At 42.5% G+C, this 15,122-nt stretch overlaps 1 protein-coding gene across 1 annotated transcript in view; it reads left to right on the top strand.

Annotated features, from left to right (window-relative positions):
- LOC311051253 (receptor-type tyrosine-protein phosphatase F-like) overlaps positions 1 to 15,122 on the top strand; it is a 254,763-nt gene that overhangs the window by 96,515 nt on the left and 143,126 nt on the right. The gene's annotated exons all lie outside the window — the stretch shown is intronic.

The following is a 15,122-nucleotide window of genomic DNA, read 5'->3' as shown; positions in this document are numbered from 1 at the left end:
TCACCAACTCACTTCCACTTGTGTGTTGTTGGTTTAATGACCAGCCTGGGTTAGTACAGTGTCTACTGGGTGGGCCTGACTTATACTTGGTTGCGTGCCTGCATCTAATCTTTAACCTATTTATACCAGGGGAGAATCATTTTTTGATTTATTACGCTATTAAAAAATTGCAGATAAAATCTCATAGCGCGACACCGAGTGCCGCGCTACGAGCTTGTAGATCTGCTATTTTTTGAAAATATGTGCAAATCTTTGAATGTATATACATTTTTAACTCAAATCTTTGATTGTACATATACATTTTTAACTCAAATCTTTGCTTCGGGGGTCCCTGGAACAAAATATTTTCAGATGGGGGTCCTCGGCCAAATACATTTTAGGGGTTCTTGACATGAAAAAGTTTGAGAACCACCTGTACCACCCACCCATAAAACAAACATGGGCAAATTCTCCTTCTACAGCACTGCCACCCAGGATTGGAATGGGCTAACCCCATCCCTCAAAAAATGCAGTTCGCTGGGCTCATTTAAAAGAGCCTTAAAAAATCACCTTTCAGGAGGCCAAAAGAGGAGGTAGTACCATTTTCCCATTAGATAGCCGACCCTGTTCTTGTACATATCTTCCCCCCCCCCCCCTTTTTTTATTTCTTTTGTTGTACATAGTATTATATGTATGTATATATGTATGTATATATATATATATATATATATGTGTATAGATATATATATAGATATATAGATATATATATATATTCTTATTGTTTTTTTTATAATGATATTCGAACTGTGATGCCACTATATATGTCTATGAATTGAATACCAAGGCCCTCATTGGAAACAAGTCCGCAAGGACTTTTATGAACGGACCTGCTAGACAAAGTATTTTAAATGTAAATGTGTTGTTTTACATTTTTTTTGCCTAATAAAATATTCAATCAATCAATCACTGATATATACAGCAACATTCGTTTTTTCAAAAAATAAACTGTAGACATTTGTAGAATCCCCCAGAAGCAAAGATTTGAGTTAAACATTTTCGCTTTAAAAACATATATATATGAATAATGTATACAAAGATTTGCACAGATTTGTTAATGTTCACGATTTTTCAAAAATAGCAGATCTACAAGCTCGTAGCACGGCAGTCGGTGCCGCACCATGAGCTTGTATACCTGCTATTTTTTAATAGCCAAAGAAATCTTAAAATGACACAGATGCGTTCCCTGTCTTTATGGGTTCAACTGAAATATGTGGCTTATCATAACTTAACACTCAAGATGGCCCTCATTTTCGATCACACAAGGATCTTCTGAAGAATTGATCTGAAGAGAGAATGAATGCAGAATAAAATGAGGGCCATCTTGGAAAACTCCCGCTGTCTGCTTTGTGTGTTTGGTTATGCTAAGCGAGATGTTTCAGTTTACGGACTAGGGTTGGAATAAGCGACTGTGTCCACCAAGGCCTTTTCATTCAAGTTTTTTAAGTTTTTTTCAACGGAAAACTATGCCGAGAACACGACGAGGTGGCTGGGCATCTATTCTGCTTTTCACGTCTGCCGTTTTTGTCTGGATACGAGTTGAAAAAATGTTCATTAACAAATAACTTTGTACAGTGTGTCCAGTAGACAGCATAATGCAGTGTTAATTTAGCCCTGGAAGTTACATTTGAGCCAAGTTAACACTTTTTAGCTTGTAACACAGATTTTAGCTTGTACAGTGTTTGATGTGTGAGGCATAATGTCCTCAGAAATATGTTTGTGTCATGTGACGTGTGTTTGTCATTTGACTCCATTGCAGACTAAAAGCCTGATTTCTACTTGGCCGTGCGGAGTGGCCAAGCATCGGAAATAGCCGATCGACGAGCTCGTCGATCTGCTATTTTCGAGACGTACCCGCAGGCCAAGCCTAAATCGGACTTAACGGATAAGCGGATATTTGCCTGTTTTACTCTCTCTCGTTTCTCCTTGTCTTCTCCCTCCCATGCCTCTCGTTTTGTTTTTTTCCTATTTTGTTGCTATTATTATTATTATTATTGTTTGGTTTCACTTTACCTCACCCTCCGTCACCCCTTTTTTTTTGCCATCATCCCCCCCCTCCAATAAAATACCAAATCCCAAAACTTTTCACCGTCATTCAGATCAGCGGGAAGGTTGGTTTGCTTTCGCACTTTCTTTACAATGCCACTATGTCAAGGCCTGGCAGACTGGAGCCATGTGGCGCCGGCGCCCCCCCTCGCTGTGCGCCTTAGGCTCGTCCCAGCCTGGCCTTTTCTTTCTCAGAACCCCCCCCCCCCTTACCTAACTGACTACCCCTCCACCCCACCCCACCACCAAAACCCTATGCTACTACTGTCATGCGTGCTTGTTGCTATTCTACCTCGTTTGTGATGATGCTCTTCAGAATGCCTTGTTTTTACACTGTTTGGTATTTGTTATTTACTACATAGACCATAATGCCTTGCAGCTGAGGTCTCAGAAGTGGTTTCTGGTTTAGCGTTAAATTGCAAGAAAAGATAAATAAATCTCCCCACCAAGAAAAAAGTTGCAGAAACTGAAACGTAATCAATAATATTTTGAATCGCAATTATTTTGGACACTATAATTGTGACTTGAAGTTTTCATATCGTCCCAGCCCTAGTGTGATGGTACCGAACATATCCAAAATACAAGCTCACACTGCGTCACATCGCAACAGGTGGTGAGCTTGTATATCGGCTATTTTCAGATGACGAATTAACCAATTACTGCGGGCTACTGTGTAGAATCTTGTGTACACGTATAAGTAACATAGTGTGTGGGCACTTTTTATGTCACGAAAATTCAAAGTTATCATTACGGAGAGCTGCCAGGTATTATGGGAAAACCAGCTCATACGCTTCAGCATGTGTGCACTGTGTCTATGACAACTCCAGATAACCTGTCACTGTTGTCCCCCAGGCATGACGCTTTGTCCAGCCATGGTCACTGTGGGCTGCACGCTACTCTGCTTTCACCACATCACACCCCTTCTCCTATGTTCTTGTACGGTGGTACTACGCTCAAGTAGTACTGCAGTGATGGCAGCATCTGACCATCTGTAAGATGCCTTGACTGGAGCCCCCGTCACGTCATTAAAGAGCTGTCCCGGTAGTCCCACCCACGCTGGAATGCGGAGGTGTCACTCCCAACACGTAGTCGGTTGACGACTCCCTAAAAACACGTACAACACTGCTAAAACACTTAGTTAAAATACCACGTGCAACACTGCTAAAACACTTAAAATACCACTTAAAACACTTCAAACAAAGGGTATGGTTATGGTTAGGCACAGCGGTGGTAAAAGTACACATTTTTTACTAAAGTAAAAGTGTCGATACTGCAATGTAGAAATACTCTGTTGCTAGTAAAAGTCCGGAATTCAAAAAATATTTGAGTAAAAGTACAAAAGTATTGGCATCAAAATGTACTTAAAGTACCAAAAGTAAAAGTACTCATTATGCAGAATGTCATATATATTCACAAGATAAAAAAAAACAAAAACATAGCAGATCTACAAGCTCACAATGTGTCACATTGCGACGCATTGTGAGCTTGTACAGGCCGTAATGTATAGGGCCGAAGTGGTTACTGTATTTTTTGTAATAATGATCAAACTACAAAGTAACTAGTAATTAAAATGTTCACTTTATTAATTGCCTTTTCTTTTGCTTTATGAATATCAACTTGTAAATTGTGTACATAAAGGGAATTGGCTTTATAAGCAAGTAGAAGTTAGGAAAGCATGATTTTTATATATATAGGCTACATGTTTTTGAAACAAACAAACAAGCAAACAAACATCAATCTATTATGGCACTGGAGAGCATGTTTACCCTGCAAGGCACCATGTACACTTAAATTATTATGTACATCAGTTCAAATTCATGTCACTTTGTTCGCTTTTACCATGTGACACAGTCACATGATGTCAACACCATCCCACCGACAAACCCTCTATTCAGAGAATATTCCCACATTCTGCATAATTCACGCCTGTGACACCTGTCCTATGACTTGGCTATGGCTACAGCTAGCTAGCATGCTGCTAGGTCGCCTTGTGCTGCCTGCCTTGCTTGGGGAAATGTGCACCAACAAGGCTGTGCCCATGATGTCCAGTCCTACTGTCTCTCCTACAACTAGTTTATTTAACCCATTAAGACTGTGAAAAGCATCCGTGTCATTTTAGATTTCTTTGGCTATTCAAAAATAGCAAATGTACAAGCTGATAGCGCGGCACAGAGTGAGCACGGTGAAGTGAACATTTGTGCAAATATATTTTGAGGTGGGGGTCCACGGCAAAATACATATATGTGGGGGTCTTTGACATGAAGAAGTTTGAGAACCACTGAAGTTTTTTCCAAAAACTGTCAGGATTTAGAAGACATTTGTAGAATCCCCGTGCAAAAGCAAAGGTTTGAGTTAAAAATGTTCGCTTTGAAAAATATATATATATTCAAAGATCTTCACAAATGTTCATGATTTTTCAAAAAAATAGCAGATCTGCAAGCTATGAGCTTGAATATCTGCTATTTCGGTCTTAATGGGTTTTCAGGATGAACCCCCCCCCCTTCCCCTCTTCTTCCTCTGTGCTCTCTTGTTCTCTCTCTCTCTCTCTCTCTCTCTCTCTCTCTCTCTCTCTCTCTCTCTCTCTCTCTCTCTCTCTCTCTGGCATGCTAATGACATAAACACAGTCTGAGTTTGTGTCTGCATTATATAACTGTCTAAATGCTACTAATACAATGATTCTGTTACTGGTTACTGGTTAATGGTTCAAGGTTCATTGTCGTAGGCTGAGAAGAAATGAGTCCACGTATAAACAGCATCTTATATACACCAACAGCATCTTTCATCAGCTGCCACAGTGCTGTATACAGTATATACTGTATATAGTAATGAGTATTATACTGATGACATCAGGGATCTCCATGTTCTTCTGACTACAAATACGTCATGTCCTAGTATGAGCGCATAGGGGAAGGGGATCAACGTCACGTGATGCCTTTGTTTAGCCCAAAAAAAACTGTGTCTCAAAGAATATGAGCATAAAAGGGACAAGGACTGACAGATACAGGAGATCTCCATATACGAGCATATCAGTCAGATCGGCGGTGCCACGTAGGTGTTAGGGTAGCTCCATTAAGGGGTGCATTTCTCCTTTCCGACATGTCGCCTTTCCGACGTTGACGAACCCTATACCTAACCCTAACCCTAACCCTAACCGCACGCGGAAGCCACTAGTCGGAGTGGTGAGATGTCGGAATGGAGAGTGAACACCCTCCATTAAGAACCTCTCACTCCGCCATACAGCTCCGAGATGAGGTTCTATGTCGTTCTCATCCAGAATCGGTGGAACGTCCGCCAAGGCTCCGCTGTTTACCCTTTTGTATACATCGTATCCCAAAACTAATGGTAGATTCCAAACCGCACGGATGTTTAAGGTTTGGTCCGGAGCATAATATTTTAGGTCCGGAGCGAAACTACCCGTTTAAATCGCTTATTTAGTCAATGGGAAACAATGGGAAACATGGCCTGTGGCCATGTTTCCCATTGTAGCCAAACCGGGAGCAGTACTGGCAGCGGACGTAGGGGGCTTTTCCGGGTTGAAAATTGGAAATACTGCAGTAAAGTAAAAAATACTTCAAAATTGCGAGTACATGTATTTAGTTACTTTACACCAGCAGTGGCGTCAGTTCAGCGAAAGCTAGGGTATGCATGAGCCCCCCGAAATTTTTGTGCGGTTCTGGGCGGATTGGGTTCGTTTTTTTCCAGTTTTTGGTTACTTTATTTCGGTTTTAGGGTTAGGATTCGGGTTAGGTTAGGGTTATGCTATTTAATTCTTATTTTTGCCTGATTTTACCGATTTATTATCAAAAAGATTAAACACAATTAAATTTGCAAAAAGTGGGGGGTATGAAATCTTCTCTGTAATAGGAGTATGATAATAATACTTTGGATCTGATGGATAGGGTTCTGTGCAGACTGCAGTCCATTTAGAAACACTTTGGACGGGACCCTACCTGCTCGTAGTATCACTGTTGCCTGGTCCATTGCTCCTAACATTATCAGAATGGCAGCTGCTAGATCCTCTGATCTCTGATGACCATAACATTCTCCTCTTCAATACCTTCGGTTTTGGTCAAATTACCCCCCAACCAGGAGGCACCAGGAGGTTGTTTGTTTATAATTATTCACAACGTGGTCGTTAGTTTGAGTCGTGGCGGCCGGCGGGCGTTTATCACTTTTTTTTTTCTTTTTCCTCGGTAGCTTTCACTGTTTTAAAATACTTGCTTAAATATGCACACTTTGCATCTAGCACAGATTTATAGCTCATGTATCCTCTTATATGTTGTTGAGCTCCTGATTATTTTCTTTCCGACTTGTATTCCACCGGCGACACGTGATTTAATTCACTGCTTGTTCACAAGAACGCCTCGTCCAAAAGCACTCGCCCCAAAAGCCAAAACACACTCGCCCGGGTATATCTGGCGGCCTCGGTCGGCGAAAAACATAGGGGCGAGTGTGTTTTGGGGCGAGTGTTTTAATTCTCCTCTCGTGTCTCGACACACACACACACACACACACACACACACACACACACACACACACACACACACACACACACACACACACACACGGCCCGCCCCTTGATGACAGGCTCCGCTGCTCCTCCGATGCGCACAGCCAGTTAGTTGATAAAATCAAGATTTTAAACGCAAAGTAGGCCTACATTTTATTTTTTTACCCCTGGAGCCAGGGTATGGCAGCTGCAATAGCCTGCCATACCCAATTGACGCCCCTGTACACCAGTGGGTTTCAACCAGTGGTCCGGGGACCACCAGTGGTCCTTGAGGGAGTACCAGGGGGTCCCCAGCAAAATGTGTTAATAGCGTCAATATCATTTTTAACCACTTAGCTTTGGCTATTCAAAAATAGCAGATATACAAGCTCATAGCGCGGCAGAATAAGTGTTAAAATAAGTGTTAAATAGCTCTATATTCTGATAGTACTCATTGCTATAGAGTGTTTGTTCAGTAACAGGAGTCTCCTTGTCTCTCCAGCTCTTTATAAAACAGAAAATGCATTTTCGTTTCAGTTTCAGTTTCATTTTCAATTTTATCCAACCAGGACAGAGAACTCAATCAGGATATAGATTAAACAAGTGAAATTGGAAGTGATGACACTAAGAAATGAGCAGACAAAATTGGAACTGGAACACTATACAAATGAAGCTTAAAAATGGGTACTTTCTCCTGATTGGTTGAGATTTTGACACCTACCGGAACATGTATTTTCTGTTTATTAAAGAGCTGAAGAGACATGGAGACATCTGTTTCTGAAAAAACACTCTATAGCAATGATTACTATCAGAATATAGTGTTTTAACCTTTTAACAAAATACTTTCTGTTTTAACCAAAAAATATCGCTTACCCTACCTTTAACTTTTGTAGCAGAAAGATTTAAAGGCCTCCGGCCTCATAAAACCGGAGGCTGCGGCACCATAGCAGCCGCACCCACGACTCAAATCTCTAAAAGTCCACCTCGTTTGACTCATTTTCTTCTGGAGACAATTCAATTCAATAGGCTCTATGCACAGCAGCCATTTTGGAGAAAAATTGGGCCTCTTCTGACTTCCTTCACAGGTGTTACCAATGATACTAATGAAGGCTCTGTCCCATTCTGGTCAAACAGAGTCAGGGTGAAATGGGGTGCCACAAGGGTCTGTTCTTTCACCAATGCTCTTCAACATATACATCCTTGACCTAACTGCAACAACATCCAGAAGGTACGGGTACGCAGACGACCTAGCCATCATGCTGCAACAACCAACATGGAAGGCGGTGGAAGAGGGCCTAAACCAGGACCTGGGCATCTTGGCTTCCTACCTTCGCAGCTGGCGCCTGCAGCTCAGCACTGGGAAGACGGTGTCCGCAGCATTCCACCTCTGCAACAAGGAAGCGACAAGGGAGTTGGAGATTTCCGTGAACAGCAAACCCCTGGAGTTCCAACAGGCCCCAAAGTACCTTGGCGTACGCCTGGACAGGACTTTGTCATACAAACAACACCTCGAGGAAGTGAGGGCCAAAGTAACCTCAAGGGTCTCACTCATCCGTCGCCTCGCTGGTACGACCTGAGGTACCTCCGCAAAGGTATTACGTATCTCCACTCAAGCCCTCGTCTTTTCTGCTGCCGAGTACTGTGCCCCAACATGGAGCAGAAGCCCACACACCAAGAAGGTGGATGCGGCCATTAACAACGCTCTGAGGATCATAACTGGCTGCCTGAAACCCACCCCTGTGGTCTACCTGCCAGTCCTAGCAGGAATTGCTTGCGCCAGCCAGCCTACGGCGAGAGGCTGCCACCCTCGCCCTAGCAAGGAAAGCCCAGGAACACGATTGGCACCTCCTCCATGACACCACAACCATGGCAACACCTCCAAGCAGACTCAAGTCTCTCCACCCATACAACTTGGCGGCCCAAGAGATGCTCACTTCCATCCCGGAGGACCTGTCAACTAAAGCCTGGCTGGCGGCGGCATGGAAGCAGGAGTGGGAGTCGGCAGGACAGACACGCATACACCACCATATCCGGGACCCTGGAGATGGCGCTGAAGGAGAAGACCTACCTCGCCGGCAATGGACCCTCCTGAATCGCCTACGCACCGGGGTTGGCCGCTTCAAAGCACCTATGAAGAAGTGGGGTCTAACAGACAGTGCAGCATGTGAGTGCAGGGAGCCTGAGCAGACTGCCAACCACATCATCACCGCTTGTCCCCTACATAGACCACCTTCAGAGGAGGGCCTCTTCAGAGTGGGACCTGAGACGAGAACATGGCTACACGACACAAAGCTGGACATATGATGACGATACACGAAAGAAGAGTCAGGGTGCTGATATTGTGCATGTTGGCTCACTGGAAATTCTAGTGGGTCTCTGTCCAGGGACCCTCATGGCTCCTTGAGAGGGTGTAACTCTGAGAGTGTACAAATGGAACCAAATGGACCCTCCCGGGTCCATTTGGTTCCATTTATACACTCTCAGAGTTATGGGGTCCTTGAAATTAAAAAGTTTGAGAACCACTGTGCTACACTAAATGGAACAGAGCCTTCATTAGTGTCATTGGTAACACCTGTGAAGGAAGCAAGGAAGGGGCTGTGCATAGAGCCTATTCAATTTGATTAAAGTGTCAAATCACAACATGTTGTCTCAAGAGACTTTACATGTAGAGCAGAGACCCGACAGTCCCACCCTGACCAAGCAATTGTGACAGTGGCAACGAAAAACTCCCCCTTAACTGGAAGAAATGTCAGGCAGAACGTCAGGCAGACCCTGGGACCCTGGTGCCTTCTACGGGTCCCCACCCAAGATGACCCAGAATGCACCCACATGAACACACTCACGCAACTCAACACAAATGAAACGTCCAGGATCTTAAAATATCTAATTTACCTGTTGAATTAGTTCCCAAAAAATCTCAATAATGAAATATATTTATGAAAATGAAATTATGTTTTATTTCAATTAATTTGTGTCATATTACGTAATACTCCAGTAAAGTTAAAATTAGGAGTGTGGGAAAAAATCGATTCATACTTGAATTGCGATTCTAATGTTTGACGATTCAGAATTGATTCTCATTTTCCAAATATCAATTACATTTAAAAATAATTATAAACATTTTTTCCCCCAGTATTATTGTATAGTAATTTTTTTGAGAAGTGTCAAGTTCCGGGCTGAATCGGGAAAAATCGTTTTTGAATCGAGAATCGTGACCCCAAGAATCGGAATCGAATCGTGACGCAGACGATGCACAGCCCTAGTTAAAATACCTCCAAAGTGTACAGTACTTGAGTACATGTACTTTACACCACTGGGTGAATGCAATTCACATTGTAAAGAGCCGTGGATCAAAACGCTATATAAATGCACCATTTACCCCAAGGCGTTGTGGTTGAAACATTTTAAAAACACAACTCTTGTATGGGGGGATCCCTGGCACAAATTATTTTCAAATGGGGGTAATTTGGGGATCCTTGATATGAAAATGTTTGAGAACCATTGAGTTAGACCCTAGTCGAACAGACCTGAGTTGCAACGGTACTTGTGTGCTCTTTTTCCCCTCTATACCAAATCGCTTTGCCGGAAATAGCCGATCTACAAGCTTACATGTAAGCTTGTAGATCGTTTTTGGAAAATCCCCCCCCATCATGGATGTTAGGGCATAGGGATGTTAAGCTATCCTCGGCTGAGCTGCCATTACGACACATGTCAGGTTTTACACGCTCTGCGTTAATTAAGTTAAATTGCTGCAGTGTAGCACGCACACACACACACACACACGCACACGCACACGCACACGCACACACACACACACACACACACACACACACACACACACACACACACACACACACACACACACACACACACACACTCATTCACTCATTCAATTATGCGTGACATCACACCATGCAAACATCTTCTTTACTGTTATCCTAACCCCTAAACCTAACCTCTAAAAGTCTAATCCTAACCCTTAAACATAACCTCTAAATCTAATCCTAACCCCTAAACATAACCTCTAAATCTAATCCTAACCCCTAAACATAACCTCTAAATCTAATCCTAACCGCTAAACCTAACCTCTAAATCTAATCCTAACCCCTAAACCTAACCTCTAAAAGTCTAATCCTAACCCCTAAACCTGACCTCTAAATCTAATCCTAACCCCTAAACCTAACCTCTAAAAGTCTAATCCTAACCCCTAAACATAACCTCTAAATCTAATCCTAACCCCTAAACATAACCTCTAAATCTAATCCTAACCCCTAAACCTAACCTCTAAAAGTCTAATCCTAACCCCTAAACCTAACCTCTATATGTCTAATCCTAAACCTGACCTTTAAATGTCTAATCCTAACCCCTAAACCTGACCTCTAAATGTCTAATCCTAACCCCTAAACCTGACCTCTAAATCTAATCCTAACCCCTAAACCTAACCTCTAAAAGTCTAATCCTAATCCCTAAACATAACCTCTAAATATAATCCTAACCCCTAAACATAACCTCTAAATCTAATCCTAACCCCTAAACCTAACCTCTATATGTCTAATCCTAAACCTGACCTTTAAATGTCTAATCCTAACCCCTAAACCTGACCTCTAAATGTCTAATCCTAACCCCTAAACCTGACCTCTAAATATGATCCTAACCCCTAAACCTAACCTCTAAAAGTCTAATCCTAACCCCTAAACCTGACCTCTAAATCTAATCCTAACCCCTAAACCTAACCTCTAAAAGTCTAATCCTAACCCCTAAACATAACCTCTAAATCTAATCCTAACCCCTAAACATAACCTCTAAATCTAATCCTAACCCCTAAACCTAACCTCTAAAAGTCTAATCCTAACCCCTAAACCTAACCTCTATATGTCTAATCCTAAACCTGACCTTTAAATGTCTAATCCTAACCCCTAAACCTAACCTCTAAAAATCTAATCCTAATCCCTAAACATAACCTCTAAATCTAATCCTAACCCCTAAACCTAACCTCTAAATCTAATCCTAACCCCTAAACCTAACCTCTATATGTCTAATCCTAAACCTGACCTTTAAATGTCTAATCCTAACCCCTAAACCTGACCTCTAAATGTCTAATCCTAACCCCTAAACCTGACCTCTAAATCTAATCCTAACCCCTAAACCTAACCTCTAAAAGTCTAATCCTAATCCCTAAACATAACCTCTAAATATAATCCTAACCCCTAAACATAACCTCTAAATCTAATCCTAACCCCTAAACCTAACCTCTATATGTCTAATCCTAAACCTGACCTTTAAATGTCTAATCCTAACCCCTAAACCTGACCTCTAAATGTCTAATCCTAACCCCTAAACCTGACCTCTAAATATAATCCTAACCCCTAAACCTAACCTCTAAAAGTCTAATCCTAATCCCTAAACATAACCTCTAAATCTAATCCTAACCCCTAAACATAACCTCTAAATCTAATCCTAACCCCTAAACCTAACCTAGATATGTCTAATCCTAAACCTGACCTTTAAATGTCTAATCCTAACCCCTAAACCTGACCTCTAAATGTCTAATCCTAACCCCTAAACCTGACCTCTAAATGTCTAATCCTAACCCCTAAACCTGACCTCTAAATGTCTAATCCTAACCCCTAAACCTGACCTCTAAATGTCTAATCCCAACCCCTAAACCTGACCTCTAAATGTCCAATCCTAACCCCTAAACCTGACCTCTAAATGTCTAATCCTAACCCCTAAACCTATAACATCTAAATGTCTAATCCTAACCCCTAAACCTGACCTCTAAATGTCTAATCCTAAACCCTAAACCTGACCTCTAAATGTCTAATCCTGACATAAACCTCAACCTGAATCTTTTCCTAATTGTAAACCTAACGCGAAAAAATCTTTAACCACCAAACAACCACTGACATTGTGAGGATCAGGAAAATGATCCCCACAATGTCTATTTCTCAAATTACACACACACACACACACACACACACACACACACACACACACACACACACACACACACACACACACACACACACACACACACACACACACACACACACACACACACACACACACATCACACACACATCTCACACCACACACACACACACACACACACACACACACACACACACACACACACACACACACACACACACACACACACACACACACACACACACACACACCAGTCAGAAATGTAGAAGGTATAGATTCACATTCAAATTCACAGCGAGGGCCTTGGAGAGGACATAGTCCTGCACCTGCAAAATATCTGGGTTACCTGTGTGACCTGGGTTCCCCGAATACTCATGAAAACATTTGGGTTACTAGCGTAACCATAGTTCTCTGAGTACTCATGAAAACATTTTGGTTACTAGCATAAGGGCACGCTCCCACCAAAACATGGTTGGCTGCTGTTAAGCACAGGTTGTGCGTGGCCACAGTTTTTTGAAGCCAGCGGATTCTAAAAAACGTGAGTGACCCACCTGTCACTCACTTTCAGGACCGTCCCCGCATAGGCCCGCACCGCCTTCTGCCTTGAGCACCATGTTGCTTCCTGACTACCGATTGGACAGAGGGGGAAAAGCAGCTCCTGCCTCCAGCAGTTATATGCTTCAAATGGACAAGTGGTCTAGAGAGGATAAACGCAAGGTTTATCCACACCAGAATCCAGAATCCACACATTTACATTGACAAAGCATTGGCAGATTCCGCCCCAGAGGTAAAATAAAAGTGCGGTGGGAGCGCGCCCTAACAATAGTTCTCTGAGTACCCATAAAACACATATGGGTTACTGGTGTAACCATAGTTTTCTCTGAGTACTCATGAAAACATTTGGGTTACTAGCGTAACCATAGTTCTCTGAGTACTCATGAAAACATTTGGGCTACTAGCGTAACCATAGTTCTCTGAGTACTCATGAAAAATTATGTGGGTTACTAGTGTAACCATAGTTCTCTGAGTAGCCTACTCATAAAAAACATTTGGATTGTGAATACTCGTGAAAATACATTTGGGTTACTGGAGTAATCATAGTTCTGAGTACTAATAAAAAACATTTGGTTTAACAGTGTAACAATAATTTTCTGAGTACTCATGAAAACATTTGGGTTACTATTGTAACCTTGGTTCTCTGACTAATCATGAGCAGTGTTGGGCAATAACCAGTTACTAAGTAATATATTACTGTAATGTTACTTTCCCCAATAATTATTAGTGTAACTTATTACAATTGCCAAAACAATGTAACTTACTAACTTTGAGTAACTAAGTTACAATCAATGTTATGTGTTTTTGACACAGATAGACTATATTAAACCTATTTATACTCCATAGTAGGAGGTTGTGAAAAAAGAGGAGATCTACAGTGTAAGAGAATCAAAGCAGTAGGAGCGGTGTTACGGCCACTGTATGTGTGACAAAAAGAGAGCTGAGCCAGAACGCAAAGCTCTCGATATACAGTACCAGGCAATCTTCGCTCCTACTCTCACCTATGGTCATGAAATGTGGATCATGACCGAAAGAATAAGATCATGGATACAAACCAAAATGACTTTTCTCAGACAGGTGGCTAGTGTCTGCCTTAGGGATACGGGGGAGAAAGTTTAGTCACCCGGGAGAAACTGCTGTGAAGACAGCTGCACTTTCACTAGGCTCTATGCACAGCAGCCATATTATCACTTCCTTCACGTTACCAATGATACTAATGAAGGCTCTGTTCCATTTAGTGTAGCACAGTGGTTTCCACGACCCCCATAACTCTGAGAGTGTACAAATGGAACCAAATGGACCCTTACGGGTCCATTTGGTTCCATTTGTACACTCTCAGAGTTACACACCTGTAAGGGGCCATTTGGAAGCCCATGAGGGTCCCTGGACCCCAACTGTAGACCCACTGGTGTAACAGAGTGTTTCCAGTGAGCCAACATGCACAATATCAGCACCCTGACTCTGTTTGACCAGAATGGAACAGAGCCTTCATTAGTATCATTGGTAACACCTGTGAATGTCTTTGATATTACTCGCATAATATGGCTGCTGTGGATAGAGCCTCTTGGAAAGGAGCCAGCGTCTCCCGAGGGAGGTCCTCCCTCAGTGCACGTCCCCCCCCTGGCAGACCAAGGACCAGGTGGGGAATTTTAACTCCTCGCTGGCCTTGGAACGCCTGGAGAAAGTGGCTAATGTTGCCCAGGGAAAGTGAAGTCTCAGTCAATAACAAATCACATGCATTGTAACTTAGTAACTCATAGTTATTTCAGCGTCAGTTAGGGTTTAGTGTCTTGCTCTAGGGACACCTCGGCACATTGCCGGGGCCGGGAATCGACCCTGGTAACTTCATATTTCCAGACAGCCTCTCTACCCATTTAGCTAAGCCCCCCCACCTTCCCCCCTCTTCCCAACATTACATATTAGTAGCCTCGGAAACCCATGGCATTCAAAAATGGCACCCATTTTTTTTGTTACAAAAGAAAAAAAGCCTGGGCGAACGATGCAGGAACGATGGTCTTAGGACCTTTTTATCTCCTAACCAATCAGAGTGCAGAGGGGCGTCGCT

The sequence above is a fragment of the Gymnoscopelus microlampas genome (assembly GCF_963454915.1).
Source record: "Gymnoscopelus microlampas genome assembly, chromosome: 9".
Lineage (NCBI taxonomy): Eukaryota > Metazoa > Chordata > Actinopteri > Myctophiformes > Myctophidae > Gymnoscopelus > Gymnoscopelus microlampas.
The sequence above is the reverse complement of the archived record's forward strand: the minus strand, read 5'-3'. Positions and strand labels throughout refer to the sequence as shown.